This window comes from Dipteris shenzhenensis, chromosome 16 (genome assembly GCF_047967505.1).
Source record: "Dipteris shenzhenensis isolate YYH24624 ecotype China chromosome 16, Dip_SZ_1.0, whole genome shotgun sequence".
Lineage (NCBI taxonomy): Eukaryota > Viridiplantae > Streptophyta > Polypodiopsida > Gleicheniales > Dipteridaceae > Dipteris > Dipteris shenzhenensis.
In genome coordinates, this window is record NC_141611.1 from 50,302,813 (window position 1) to 50,319,260 (window position 16,448).

Here is a 16,448-nt window from a genome sequence, read left to right on the forward strand (position 1 = left end):
TTATTTTCGACAATCTTCCCAAATAGTGGTTTCCACAAAGCTATGTTGAATACCTCGATAAGGAAATTGTGGAAAAGCTCGCTCGCTTTTTTGGGCCCGCTCACTTTTCCTCGCTCGCTCTATCAACTGCCTCGCTCGGTAATGCTGCAATTTTTCCTCTCCACTACAAGATTCTATTGTGGTATATATGGACATGAAACCTGTCTCTAAATGCCTTGGGAATCCAAATAATTAGTAAACTCTCTGGACATATATTCTTCCCCTCCATCTAAATGGATGCTCACTAATTGTCGTTCCCAACTTCTCTCTCTACCATGGTATGGAAGAGTTTAAACTTCTCAATTAGAAATCAGACTTTTCCTACATGAACTAAACTCAAGTTTTCCTTGTGTAATTGTCTACAAAGGATACACGATACTTCAACCCACTCATGCTAGGCTGAGATTCCGTCCACACATCAATATGTATGCACTCCAAAACTCTATGAGACATCTTTTCCTCTTGTGGAAATGGCTTTTGTGCTTGCTTATCAAACTACCACATACACATGATGGTGCTATGATCTTGAGCTTTGAATTATTTGAGACAACACCTACTCTGTTGTGCACAAAATAGAGACCTATTATAAAATTTGTAATCACATGAATGTGTACCCTTGTTGTTCTCTTTTATTAGAGCACTAGAACTTCTCATTTTAACATTGAATGCAAAAGCAAGGGGCCAAAATGGTACATTACTGTCAAGTTGCTAATTCCATGAATGACTTCTGCAAGTTGCCCTGGCTACTTGACTCTAGCTAGCTTTATTCTTTATTTTGAGAGTGCTTAGCACTACTAGTCTATCATTGATTGCCACCTGCTCAACTGGATGCTCTGAGTTGTAGTTGTGTTCCTGTGATGCTTGTTGAGTCTCTTGATTGTTGGCTATCCACCTACCTACTAGTACTATTATCAGTAGTTTGATATTTTTACAAATTATACTGTTGTTATTGATAAATTTGATTGTGTTATTGGCATTAGATGTGCATTTACCTTTGATAAAGTTCTCCTATGCTAGCAATATATTGTCGGTTTCTAGTTTTTCAATACTGTAATCATGTATTTGTCATTGCATTTTTCATCACATGAAAATGATGGTCACATATGTAAATCATGCAAAAAATGCACATATACATGAATATGGAATCCTTGGTATTGACGAAGGATATGAGAATTTAGTTCAAAGTAGTGCCATACAAAAGAAAGTTCCATCATTGGAAGAAGTATAGACTAGTCATCCTCCATGGACTTGGTGAAGGATATGAAAATCTAGTTCAAAGTGTTGCCATACAAGATCGAGTTCCATCACAATATAATAAATTTTATTCTATGAGGAATTCACGAAACCATTCAAGTAGCAAGCATTCATAGTTTTATACAAAGGTAGAGGCATTAGTAACATTGTTATTGCCATACAAAAGCACGTCCCATCACTTGGAGAAATATAACAATTTTACAATGTAGGGACTCGCAACCAAAGCCATTCAAGCAACAATGATTAAGTCCACAACATAATAAGAATCATGGCAATAATGGCATCAACATTCAAGAGGCAACTATCAACACAAATTTTTCACAAGCATTGAAGAATCAAAGAACACTAGGCATCATGACACTAGTTGACCTATCACAACAATCAATACCACCAAATAAGACAATTCATTCCCTGAAGAGGAAGGTAAAGGCAAAACAGTTAGGACAAAAAAGGACACTACTAACACTAACACACATGTGGATGCAATGGCACTAACAAGATTCTATTTGCACTAACTAGTTATTTGTGCACCACTTAGTGATACTATGCACTAACTTATGATTTATCTACAATAACTAGTGTAGGTTAGTGACTCGAGAGCACTAAGCAGTGAGTCTATGCACTAAGAAGATCAACATTGAATATTGCTTAGATCACTAGCTAGTGACCTTGTGTGCTAATTATCAAGAAGCTGAGAGAGAACGCTCTTCAAGAATTATACAAGTCCTTCAGATTGCGGATGAATGAGAGACTGACAAAGCAAGTGAAGTATCAGAAGAAACAAAAAGCACACAGACCCCATAGACTCACCCCTCAGAAGCTAGAGCGAGAGGAATTCATCTGATAGGCCAATGCACACTTTTGGAAGAGAACACTCATCCTAGTCGAGCAACGCTGCCTTTTGATTTAGATACTCATGTCACTGGTACACTTGATGATGAACTCCTTCTTGAGTCTATGGAGTGGCTTAGCACACATTCGTTGGACGTTTTTTTTCTTGGGAATCAGAACCCCCTTGACAATGATAGAAACTTGGATTCAAACTAATTTGTTAAGGGTCTACTCATCACGAACATTAGATTCCTCAAAAAGGGATATTTTGTCTTCCATTTTGAACGGGCTGATATAGCAGCAGCAAGAGCATTGCAACATGGGTTGTGGAACATTCGAAAGCAATCTTTGTATCTCTCCTAGTGCTATAATGATTTCTCCCAAGAAAATCCAAGGTCCATTAAAATGCCTATATATGTGGAAATGGAAGACTTACCATTGTCCCTCTGTAATCAGCTCGCTGCCCTTTGTAGTGGTTTGGGAAAGGTTTTAGGTGTTGAAACTAAATATTTTATGAACCCGAGGGGATAATTTCCTCATATTTGCATCCAAAAGGATATAGCTGGAGACTTGCCTAACTCTCTAGTGATCCTCAACAGAATTGGAAGTGTTTTTTAGGAACAACAACTTCTATATAAAAGTCTTCCTAACCCTTGCTTCCTGTGTGGACTTGCAAGTCATGCTGGTGAAGAATTGCCCCTAGGAAAAAAAGAAGCCTAAGCCTTAGGTGCCATCCACTCCTAAGCCTCCTATGGCACAGATAGAGAAATGGGTTCCCAAGGTCCCCACCCTGAGTAGAAATGTAGAGAGGCCAACTATAGAAGTGGGATCTCCCTCCAGTCCTAAATCTATTCCAAAGTAGAAATTACCTGAGTCCCCTCAAGTCCCTTTCACGAAAACTCCTTTGAAGCCTTAGTTGAGGATGAGACTGGAGAGGGGATTTAAAAAAATCAAGACAAAATGCAAGATGATGACTTTGAACCTAGATGGTCCAAGGATCTTGAAGAGGACATTAACAAAAATGATGAAGCGGGCACTGACAACATGGTGGGTTTTGACTTGGAAGAGGAGTTAGCCAAGGCCTCCCAAAAGTAAGATGCTCTTTCTACACCAAACCAAAGGTGAGGGAGGGCTGGGGGAGTGGTTGATATTGAAAAAAATGCCCACAAACTCTCGGCCTCCTGGATTGTTAAGGCTATTCTTACTCCCCTAGAAGATAGGGCTCAGTTATTATTCAAAAATACTGCCCATATTCGTCCCATCAAGGCTCCTAAATGGAAAACAATCCCTCTACTTTCTACCCTTTGCTACCCTAAACCATGTAACACCAAAGGGAGTCCATTATGGAAATCTCTCTGGTCCTCATTTGAAGAGATTGAGAGCTATATTGTCTTCACTGGTAAAGGGGATTTTATGGCTCTTGATTCCATCTGGGTCTCTGTGGTTTTTAAAGACATGCTTTAAATGATAAAGAGCTTATTAGAGCTAGCATTCTTTTAAAAAAGGGTCTGCAAAGTTGGGGGTAGCTGTGGGACAAAGGCAACCTGAAGTGGAAAAGCTAGCAAAAAATCAGAAGGGAGTTCTCTCTTACCAATAATCAACATGATTTCGTCATGAACATACTAGCTCTTTGGCAGGGGGATACATAATGGAAGGGAGGGGCTCAATTGGTTTACAAGAAAGAGTTTAGCTAGGTAGATAGCTCTTAATTTTTCCCCATCCCCATGCCAAGTTCAACCATTGATGATGTTTATAAATAACTTAACAAACACTAGAAACTTGGAGATAATGCAGAAACTTGGAAGAGAAGATTTGAGAGCACTTGGTCCAACAACATCTTGGGAAAATTTTCTACTCTTCTATGGATGATGGTGCACATGGTAGTTTGGAAAAATGCTAGGAATTTAAGAATTGGGAAAGGGGATGGTCAATCTAAAAGATTCCCAGGTGTGAGAGAAGACATCCTCCACCCTTTTGGGGCATGTCCTCATGCTTGAAAACTTTGGAAAGTGGTTCACATGCTTACGGGTGAACCTCTGAGCTTGAAGGCTATATGTTTAGGGGAGGCTACCAACATCAAAAAGGATATGTGGCTTCAGACTAGAGCACATGTAGTTTGGTATATTTGGATTGCCAAAAATAATTTTTAGTTTAATAATATTGTGTTGTTTGTTGCCATTTTGTTTGGTGAATGGTGGGACAGGAACAAAAGTGTCTCCATAAGGCCATTGAGCTGTACAATGAAGTGCATACCCAATTGAATATGGAGATTGAGTTACACGCTCTTAGCTTCATGGAAGATTCCCACACTATTGTTATTAAAGTACCAATTGAAGCTGACCATCACATCACATCCAAGGAGATACCCTTGAACTCTGATGTTGACCTGAATGCCTCGTCACATTGGTTGTTATATTAAAGTACCAATTGAAGCTAACTAGCATGTCACATCCAAGGAGATACCCTTGAACTCTGATGCTGTCAGATGCCTCATCACCGGTTGTAAGGAATCACCCCCTTGTTGCTCCTTTTTTCAGAGCTCCCTCACCATGAATACCCCCACCAAGATCCCCCACTCTCGTTGCTAGAGGAATTGATTTCTTGGAACCCGATGCTAATCGACTTGATGCTGTAAAGAATAGCACTATTCGACAATTGCTCGACATACTGCTGACATCTCCAAGGCCCATCCAATTTTTCCCCTCACGATTTCACCCTAGAAAAAAGAGCAACTGCACATGATCCTAGAGCTGACAAGAAAAAGACCTCAACTTCGTAGAAGGTCAAAGATGAAGAGGACTAAAGCCAGATGCTGAAAAGTTTTTTGTTTTAGATCTTTCCATCTAAGAGCATACTTCAGGTATGAAGGACTATTATGGTGAATCTCTTAAGATACAAAGATGTAAAAAGTTGACATATAAATAATATACACTTATTTTTAGCACAAAAAAAAAGAAAAGAAATGGCCTAGGTTTACTACTAACAATAATGGAGGTCACTAGCTAATTATTGCTAGTTATCCTATGCACTAATTAGTGACCCTATACAGTAACCAATGTACTTTTTTTTAAGTGAACTCAGTATTAGCAAGCTAGGTATATTGACTAGGGTCACTATTGACTTACCCTATCACTAACTAGTGACCCGAGAACTAGTAGTTAGTAACAAGCAACTACAAGTTACTATATATGTCACTAATAAGTTACTAGTTTTTGGCCTCTTCTTAGTAACCCGGTGTCTATTGCCTACTCGACTAGCAAACTACTGAAGAGCTAACCAATCATGTGCACAAGAGGGAGTCCAAGTGCAAAAATGCCAGATGGAATCTGTTTCTCAAAAAAGAAAAAAGATGGCAGTAGAGGAGGATAACATGCTTCCAAAGGATAACTACAACAAAGGCATGGATTCATCTTTATGTTGGAAAATGTGAAAGAACCACTATGGAATGTGACTAGATGATGGCAAATATTGCCTAGTCGACTAGCAAACTACTAAAGTGCTAACCAATCATGTGTGTGGAAGGGAGTAGTGCAAAAATGTCAGATGGAGTGTGTTCCTCACAAAAGAAAGAAACGGTAGTAGTGGAGGGAAACCTACTTCCAAAGGATAACTCCAATAAAGGTATGCACCCGTCTCGACATTGGAAAATGTGAAAGTAACCAATCTGAATCACTGTGGAATGTCTGACTAGATGATGACCAATGCAATGAGGTTGGAGCTAAGCAAGAGCCCACCTATGCAAAACTCAATGCTATTGTAGACTCTTCAATTGAGACGATGAGAGAGTGGGAAAGGACAGTGGAATGTGTAGTAAAGAAGGGAAAAAATCAAAGTAAGGGCGTATCTCTTGGAAAACACAATCTTAATGTTGCCATTTAATAAAGAGAGGGTGGATACCAACTCACTCTTACTACTTTGTTTAAACTTTATAGTAGTTATAATTTTCTAAATTGTGTTTGTTTGCTGGGCATGGATGCACAAGAAGGGAAGAAGCGAAGCACACTTATTGTGAGATCAAGTGCAAGAAAATAGAAAAAGGAACCATCACCTCCCAAGGATGTTGGACAATCAAAGTGTAGAGCATCCAAGAAATTGTAGTTTGCTTAGACATTAAACATTCACGCTTGTACTCCCCACAATGTACCCGTGCTAGCCCCTTCATATATTTATTATTGCTAAATGTATTTATTCATTTTTCTTTGTGTATCATGCCCAATATGCATCTGCTAAATATATTCATTTCTTTTCCTTTATGTCCCCTCCAGTGATATGCATTTATAATGTCATATTTCCCCCCTTCCAAATGCAAATTTGTTGTGCATCAAGTTCTCAACTTGCTTTGCAAAATGGAAGCACAATTCTCCATTTGTAATGATAAGGTACCAAATTCATAAATTATCAATTGTTGTGTCAAGAGTGTTCTATTTTTGTGCTAAAGTATGTGTTGTTCAATTTCTGGCAGTATGTTGAGGGTGTATGTTATGTTTAGGTAGTCCATTGGCATCTCCTCATTACCCGAGAAAAGATAAGTCCTATTTTCATGGTAGATGACCATGAATCAATGATACTAGAGTGTGATGAACCACTGGTAGCCTTTTCTTTGAATGAAAAATGCTTCCTTCATGGAGCTGAAGCAACATCTACACATAGCTATGATGAGATGCCTATAGATACTTTGGATTGTATGGCTACAACTACTTTGGATGGTATGCATGTAGAAATCAACCCATCTAGGCATGGAAGATATGTTAACAAAAGAAGAATCCAAGATACATGAGGATGCCACCAAGGTTGTTGCACCTTCACATGATGTCACAGGAGTTGGGGATGCTGCCTCTCCACAAGATGAACCATGATGCACCTTCACAAGATGGTACATCTCCACATGTTGTGATAATATTTGGTAAATGATGTAGCTTTATATGAGACAAGCCAAATACATCCTTTTTTGAGAGCATTGATTCTAGACATGAATAGCATTTTAAACAAAAAGCACAACAAGATACCTTAGTTACTTTCAAAATATGAAGAGTGTGGAAACATCACTTGAGAGGTGGATTTTGAGTGTCATTTGACACCATGATATAAGGACTTTTGAGTGGTGTTTGTTGCACTTTAATTTATTTAGTGGAGTTGTTGCAGATCTGCTTCCCATATAGTTGGCACAGAGTGTACTCAAGAAATTTTGTGTGAGAGCATGCATTTGTGATCCAACCTCACCAAAATTCTGATGTTCTAATAAAATTGACAACCTTATGGTAGGGCATCCATAGTACAATGAAAAAAAGACTATCTAGTTGATAATGCTTACAAGTATCTATAGAATCCAAAAGACACTTGCCAAATCCTTGAGAAATTATACAAGCTCCAAAATAGCATACATGTATCTTCTTGAAGATGTCACTAATCGGCTAGCAATGTGGCTTTAAGTTGGGCATTGACAAGAGTATGCCACTCAAAATCTCATCTAGCATGCCAACAATGATGAGAGTATGTGGATTGCAAATCCATCCGCATGTAACTCATCATTCCACCCATTCTATCACCCATCTTATTGCCTCAAACGTTTTAATTTGTGATTCCCACCTGTGAAAAACATGTGCATATAAATGTTAAACAAATGACATAATTGCCCTGTATTGAGTTCATATCAATAAAGTGACATGATGTCTCACTAGTGGCTGAATACTATGGTGACTCATTAGACTTAGGGGTTGTTTGGGTTAGAAACCTTGGACAATGGAATAAACTCAAAACACTCACTAATCTCACTTTCAATGATATATTACTATGCATATCAGCCAATCGGAATGTGCCTTGGTCAAAATCCTTCACAATTTTGAACGGTCCATCATATCTCAATTTCAATTTTCCCAGGAACTTTCCCAATTTTGTATTGAATTTGATGTTTCTGTCAACCCAGGCTTTTCTTCACTCTTGGATGATTTGTGCAGTGTCTTGACTTTCAAGTCAATCTTCTTTCGATTGATCTAAATGGTACCATCAAAATTCCATCGACTCCTCTGAACTCAGTTTCTAGGTGACACCCATAAACTGGCAGTTACAAATTACATGGGCACTACCGCCTCAACTCCATAAACTAACTTGAAGGGTGTCATTCCCGTGCTAAACTTGAATGTGCTGTTTGGAATGCCCATAACATTGAATCTAGCTTTGTGTCCCAGTCTGTTCTATTTTTCAAAACTATCAATTTTAGAATCCACTTCATGATTTTGTTAGAAATTTCTTCATGTCCGGCTACTTGTGGGTGTGTTGATACAATTTTGTGAACAATCATGTGAACTTTTGTCAAATTTTGAATGGTATTATTTAGAAACTGTCCTGCTTGATCCGATATCAACTAGATCGGACATTTGAACCACATAATAATATTACAGTGCAAGAACTTTGCAGTATTGTCAAATGAATTGTTGCGCAGAGCTTGTGCCTCTACCCACTCAGTAAAATAATCCGTGGCTACCAAAATGTATTTGTTCCAAGTGTGTTTTGCAGCTGGTTTGAGTGGCCCCACAAAATCTAAACCCCATTTTTGTAATGGCTCAAGTGCAAGATTGGGTTGAATGGTAATCTATCAACATCCACTAGTTATCCATCTCTTTGGTAGTACCAACATTTCTTTGCGAATTCATGTGAGTCTTTAATTATTGTTGGCCACCACAATCTGGCTTGAAAAATCTTTTTGGCTATCACATCATCCACAAAATGGCCACCTGATGCCCCTTGATGGACTTCTTGCAAAATAGCATGCTGCTCATGGTCCGGGACACATCATCAGAGTATTTGATCTATTCCTCTTTTATACAATGCTCTTGCAATGATCGTGAATGGTCTGATTTTGGGAGCCAATCTACTCTCAGGAAACACTCCATCTGTCAGGAACTAAAACATTCTATATACCAACTTGTTCCATGAACAGCTCCTTTTTGGAACAAAGATGCATCTGGTAAGCATTCGGAATTCCTTGTCCTGGGTGCTCCCCTACCAGTTGTGGCATTGGCTCTTGTGACCTCTATTATGTATGCAAGTGTAATACAACTTGTATACATGTGTTTACAAAGTTTGTGCAATTGAATTCATGCATAAATGGATTTTGAATAAAGGAACTTTTCCTAGTGACCATATGCTATGTTAGTAAACTTAATATAACTCCATACTCCAATATGCTAAGGTAATCTGCAATGAGATGCTTTCTTCCTAGTGTGTGCACTATTCAATAGTTGAATTCTTGTAAAAGGAGGATCCATCTTGCTATCCTTCTAGATGGTTGTGGCTTGTTGACCAAATACAGTAATGCCCTGTCATCAACATGAAAGACCACTACAATGCCCAAAAGATAGTGCCAAAATTTTTGCAAGGCATGTACCATACCCAAGCCTTCCCTTTTAGTGTGATTGAATAATTCCATTCTGCTGATGATGAGGTATGGCTAGCAAAGTAGATTGGCTAGAACCACACCTTTTTCAAGGTTTGCATTAAGACTACCCTTATAGAAATGTCCTATGCATCCACAAAAACATGAAAATCTTGGGTCTAGTCCGGTGAGATGAGGATAGGTGCTACTACCAGCATTTTTTTCAATAGATCGAATGCTTTCTACTACTCCTCTCTCCAAACAAATTGTTCATTTTTCTTAACCAATCTTGTTAGTGGTTGATAGACATAGGAAAGATACCTAAGAAATATGTTGTGCCATTTTACGTGCCCAATGAATCGCATAATCTCTTTGGAAATTTTGGGCTCTCTAGCCTCTTGAATTGCAGTAACCTTCCTTGGATCAATAGACATCCCTTTGGCTGAAATGATGTGTCCAAGTAAGACACCTTGACGAACTTCGAATGCACACTTCATCGGATTCAAGCTCATCAAGCAAGACTCCCGACATTTTCCGAAACATAGCCAAAGTTGTTCAATGTTTTCATCTTTTTTGCCAAATGCACTGAAGTCATCTAAAAACACTCTCATGAAAGTGGTGAGGTATGGTGCGAAAATCTTTTGCATCCATCCTTGGAACGTGGGTGGAGCATTTTTCAATCCAAAATTCATTACATTACTTGCAAGCACCCCCCATTCTGTCACAAATGCCATTTTGTCTTTATCTTCCTCTGCCATCTAGATCTGATTATACCCATTGAATCCATCTAAAAAGCTATAATAGAATTGTGTCACAAAAAGGTAGAGGAAAGGGTTTGATAATAGTGGTTGCATTCAATTTTCTGTAGTCCACACAAACCCGCAATTTGCCATTTTTCTTGGGGACTATAACTATTGGGGAAAATCATGTCTCTTTTTCAACAGGGTATATGAAACCTACTCTAATTTATTTATCAATTTCTTCTTTGACCAACTTAGTTTGGATTCATTCGATACCTCTGCTGCACAATTAAGATTGCTTCCTCTTTTAGATTTATGCAGTGAACACACATGCTCGGATCTATGCCCTTCATGTCGGTGTATTTCCAAGAAAACATGTCTTTAAATTGCATTAATAATTGCATCAATTCTATTTGAAAGTTCCTTCCACATGCACTTTTCTACCATGCCCAAATTCAATTCTTACAACTTATCTTCTTTTACCCTTGCTGTTTTTTGCATCTGCTCCTGATAGAATTCTACTACTTTATGAATGACTTCATCACCCCATTTTTGTTGGGCGGATTCTTCATCCAAATCTTCTTTAGGTTTTGGATTGACCTGCTCTTTGCTGGATCTTTGTCGGACTTCAACTGGGACTTCAACTGGTTCTGCCAACATGACTTGATAGGCTACCACTACTTTAGTTGCATGTTGTTGTGCAATATGACCCACATTGACTTCAAACAGTGGCATAATGGATACATTTACATCAAAAAATTCTTGCTCCTCATCATCGTCCATCTCTGACAGCATATTGACACATTGTGCAATCCATGGTTTGTTTTCTTTTTCCACTACCACCTTTTGGGACCATATCTAGGTGGAGTTTCTTTTTCCCACTTTGGACTATGATCTTAGAGGCACCCCAATCTTGTTTCACCTTGGTTGTTTTGACAATGGTCTTCCCAATAGCATTAGTTAATAAAAATGTCCCTTTTCCATTTGAAGGACCACAAAATTTACTTTAGATGACATTCCTTGAATGATAATTTACTGGCTTCAAACAATACCTATAGTTGAACTCGTCTTTGATCAGCCATTTTGACCTGAAAAGGGGCTTCATCCAACTCCATCAAACCCATCTTCTCATACATACTATCGGGAGGGTATTTACACATGAGCCCACATCTAGTAATGTTCTTGGTATTTCTTGGCAATTACAATGCAATTTAATTACCAAACCTTGTAGTCCATATCATCGGGTTACACTTGCAACACTGGTGGTTCTTGCACACATGGTTGGTAGTCTTCTTCACATGGAAATTCTAGTTTCTTTTGCTCCTTATTTCCCTTTTGTAATTGCTTAATGAAGTTCTCATGAAACACGAGAGACAAACTCAAAAGTTGATCCGATGTAGTCTTGATAGATGCTTGCTTCAAGGCTTGAACAATTTAGCCAAGAGGTTCTCTTCACCCTGCTTTTGACTAGTCATCCCCTGCCCTTGAACTACTGATTGGTTCCCCAAATTTGGGCTACTTGTCGAACCTGTAGTCAGATTGATTGTCGAAACTTTTCTTGGACTTGACATCGGGAAATTTCCCAAGCTTGTCTTTGGACTTGTTGTCAAATTGCTGATCGGATTATGTTTTGGATATTTAAGATTGGTCCATTCCTATAGATCCAATGGTTGCCATACTCTTATCGTTGTCTCTTTGTCTTGTGCCTTCTGAATTTCTTTCAATGCTGCTATCCGAACCTCTTCTTGGTCCTTCCATCTTTGTGCTTTCTCTTTTACTTCTTTCTTTGTTTGTGGCTTTTCTTGAAGTCATCCTTTTGATCTAGTCACTACTAGAACTTCCATGTCGGATAATTTTTCTAGTAGAGTTTTAATCAAGATACACCCGAGTAGTCACACAATTTATGCAGGTCATGTTGCCGACCTGCTGGTACACTGTTGTTTTGCCTCTCAAAGTATTGGGTAATTATTGTATCAACACTAGGTTGGCCTATGGGGGTTGTTGTGCCACTTGAGGTGGTGGACCTTGATTACCATACCAGACAATTGGAATTCCTCTTTCAACCTAATGCTTCACCCACGAGGCACAGTTGGGTCATCACCGGTGGCCAATACTTGAGCAATATCCACATTGTCCAGATTGTTGTTGATTCCAATTAGTTTGTTGGTTCCAGTTCCTTTGCTATCCCCAATTTCTTTGTTATTGTTGTTCTAGTGGTTGCTATTGTTGCTGCTACTTCTACACAGCTACTACTGCATTTGCTCCAATGGCTACTGCATTGGCGCCCATTGCTGGATTTCCTTGTGACTGTTGCGGTGGATTGTTATGGGCATTAGGGTTGTACCAACATGTTGTGGTTGGGTGACTTTTGCTGCAAATTTTGCACTGCAAATGTGGTCAATTCCATTGGTTTTTTAATATCTTTGGCCACACTTAATATATGGAGTATGTACTAGCTAGACGTCAAAAATTATTTCTCAAGAGTGAATGGCTCTTTAGATGGAGAAGTAGACATGTGACAACCACTAGTGTAGAACACAATAAAGAGAACCAAGTTACAATTCAAGAAAAGTTTCAAGGGATTAAAGAACAATCCTAGACGTTGGTATAGTGGAATTGACAAAGTCGAATGCGTCAAGTTGAATGCAATTCATCCTCTCTACTACAAAGTTCATATGAAAGAGGTCACCATTGGATTTATGTACATAGATAATTTGATTGTGATAGGAAGTAATGAAAGCTTTATCATCAAGTTAAAACAAGACTTTGTTGCAAAGTTTGACATGGTGTTATACATTATTGTCTTGGCATTAAGTCCTAGAGAGACTTAGATGGCATCTTTATGAGCCATCAAAAATATGTGGATAGTCTCCTAAAGAAGTTTTATATGACAGATTGCAAGGTTTGCAGCCACTTCCATGCTCAAGGGGTCACTCATAAATATGTAAGCTTAGCACATGGGTTCAATTGAACGGGTCACTCATAAATATGTAATCTTAGCACATGGGTTCAACTGAAGGGGTTTTAAATCAGATTTTTGCACTTTTTTTTGCATACAAAAGGGTACCAATCAAAGGGTGGAATCATAAATTGAATAGAAAAAGGATGTGTTTTATTCATGGAAAATTCACTGATAAGGGACTTTAAATTAGGCCTTGAGAGTAGGCGATACAAAGGATTTATATACAGTGACCCTCCCAAGATTCCAAAGAGCAAAATTTGAAACTTACAAAAGATTCAAGAAAACCTACAATCAATGATAAGTTGAATGAGTATCTCATTGGATCTCTTTTATATCTTACTATCACAAGGAAAAATATTAAATACACAATAAGTTAAGTAGAACAACTCATGCAAAACCCCAAATAGTTTCATTGGAATGAAACCAAGAGTCCTTGAGGTACATCAGAGGTATAAAATAGTTTGGAATAGAATAAAATGGTAGTAATCTAAAGTTGCATCAATTTTGTCATGAATATGCATTTTTTATTTGGTCAAGGTACAATACAGTGGTCACAAAATAGCCAACTATTTCTTTGTCTTCAATAGAAGAAAAATATAGAGCATGCATAAGAGGTACATGTGAGGCCATACAGGGCAAAAGACTATTGTTAGAAAAATAGTATTTTGAGTCACACAAAGCTAACAACAATATACTATAATAATCAATCATCTAAGTCTTAGCCAAGAAACCTAGTCGTAACTCTAAAGGGGTTTGTATATATTCATTATTTTCAACTAATATAGTTAGTCATTTGTGGTGTGGTTTCTAACTATGCCCTCTATCCTCATCTCCACTCCTCTCCTCTCCCTCTTCATATTTTTTAAATTTGAACTCAAGACCCCTTGTATACGAGGTTGAGGCTAGGCCACATAGGCCCACGTGAGATATGAAGTGAATGATAAGGCAATAAATGCCTTGATTGTTGAAGTGAGAAAGTGGAGAGAGGAGGAGGGCCTCATCAAAGCCCTAAATTAGAGCCTTATGTGTGAAGAGAGTGGGAGAGAAGGAAGGAGTCTCACATACACAATGGGAGAATATACACAAAGGTGGAGGCTGAAAACAGTTATCCTCTTCTTAGTTGTGAAAGCCAAAAGAACTCTCTTAGTACAAAAGAATAGGTGAACCCTATATGTGGGTCTCAAACCAAACTCAGCTAACTAAGGTGGCATACTAACTGAGCCACTAACTAGAGGACATAAAGATAGCTGTCATCCAGCTATTATTCATGGGCGGTGTACCAACCGCATCTGTAGCTAACAAGTCGGTGACATAAATGTACAACAGTCACCCTGGCATATCACGAGTGGAGCTCGATATCTCAACATTATGTTTTAATTTTGTTTTGTTTTCTTTGCAAGGAATGCACCACCACCTATTTCTTGTATCTCCAATCTTGTAGCCATTATTGTCACAACCTTCTTCGTCAAGTTATTGTTGAGCTTCTTTGTCATCTAAGTTATTGTTGAGCTTCTCCACCAAGGTCTTGATACTACTACTTAAGCCTCTTGATATGCGGCTCTTACACTTGATCGTTTGAGCTACTTTGAAGCTTCTTCATGCTTCCCTTACACCTCATGGCTACTTCTCCTTCATCAATCTTCTTTCAAGCTCAAAAAGCATTACTTAGCCTCCCTTTGTGCCCTGCCAAGTTAGAAACTCCTTTGAAGCTTCCACATAACATGTTACTTCACATATGACATCTACAAGTCAGACTTTTTCTAGCTTTCTCTAGAGATTCTAAAGCCATTAGAACTCCATAGTTGTCATTCTCTAGCATTGGATGCCATGCAACTCCTTTCTTACAAGTTTTAAAATCTTCTATGTTGTGCTTCATAGCCTCTTCTAGGGTTTCTTAAGAAGAAGTTTTTTCTAGGCTTGCTTACGTTGTTGTTTCTACGCAATCTTGTCTCACTACTTGTTGTGACTCTAGGCCTCTTTTGCGAGTGATCCGAACATTTCCACCTTGCTTACAGCATTGCACTCCTGATCTATTCTCTAATGATTTCACCATTATTGAGTTTTGCAAGCCTCTATTGAGACACCTTCTTTGTAGTTCTCCAAATGGATCTTGAAGTGCAACCTTACAGCTCAAAACGGTAGGGAAGAAGCCACCACTCTTAAATCGCATAGCAAACATTCACCTAAAGGAACCTCATAGCATAAAAATCTAAAATTAAAATAATAACGAAAGGGAAACACATCCTTAGGACTCATAGTCCAGTCCCACACACTGAAAATTCACATAGTTCCAAAAATCTACCCCACACAATCAGTAAGGATAGCTATTCCAAGGGAAGCGAGAGAGCCACATAGTGGAATCAATACATAGTTAGGAGTGGGAGGGAAAAACACATAGACAACGAATCTGAGAGACACTGCAAAAAAATGAGATCATAAACCTTCACCCTCACACATTCCAAAGAAGGAAGCTAAAGTAAAGAAAGAGGGATAATGCAAGATTTCTTCTTACTCAATTTCACCTATCAATTTACCATAAGCTTTGACATGATCTAGAAACATGCACCAGTAGCATGTTAAAGTGAACACACAACTCACATACTCAACACAGATAGTGAAAGAGAGAGAGAGAGAGAGAGAGAGAGAGAGAGAGAGAGAGCAACCTCTTGGCTATACAAATCTACTCTTCTCTCTATTAATAAAAGTGAATCTAATACAATACATACAAAACCCAATGTGGGTTGCCCCATGCCTATTGACACCCAAACTTAGGTCCCTTCTAAAATTCTCTATGTTGCTAGCCATATATCCCATGGAAACAACATGTACACATATTTTCCACCATATGTATATGGATGATGATAATCATTGGTTAACCATACTTCAACAACAACTTCACCGAATCTCCACTCCCTCCTCACCCCCTCATCCTCTACCCCTCTAGAACCTCCTATTGAATTAGGAGGTTTCCCATTCATCTTTTTATATGCTCCTAATAAACAATAAATCTTGGAATCCCCTCCTCCTCCTCCTAACTATACCACCTAAGAACTTCTTCCCCTAATTACATTGTTTTCCCCTAATTATATTGTCTTCATCCTCTACCCCTCTAGAAATTCCTATTGAATTAGAAGGTTTCCCCCTCATCTTTCTATATGCTCGTAAAGAATAAATCTTAGAGCCCCCTCCTCCTCATCCTAACTATCCCACCTAAGAACTTCTTCCCCTAATTACATTGTTTTCTAGCCTT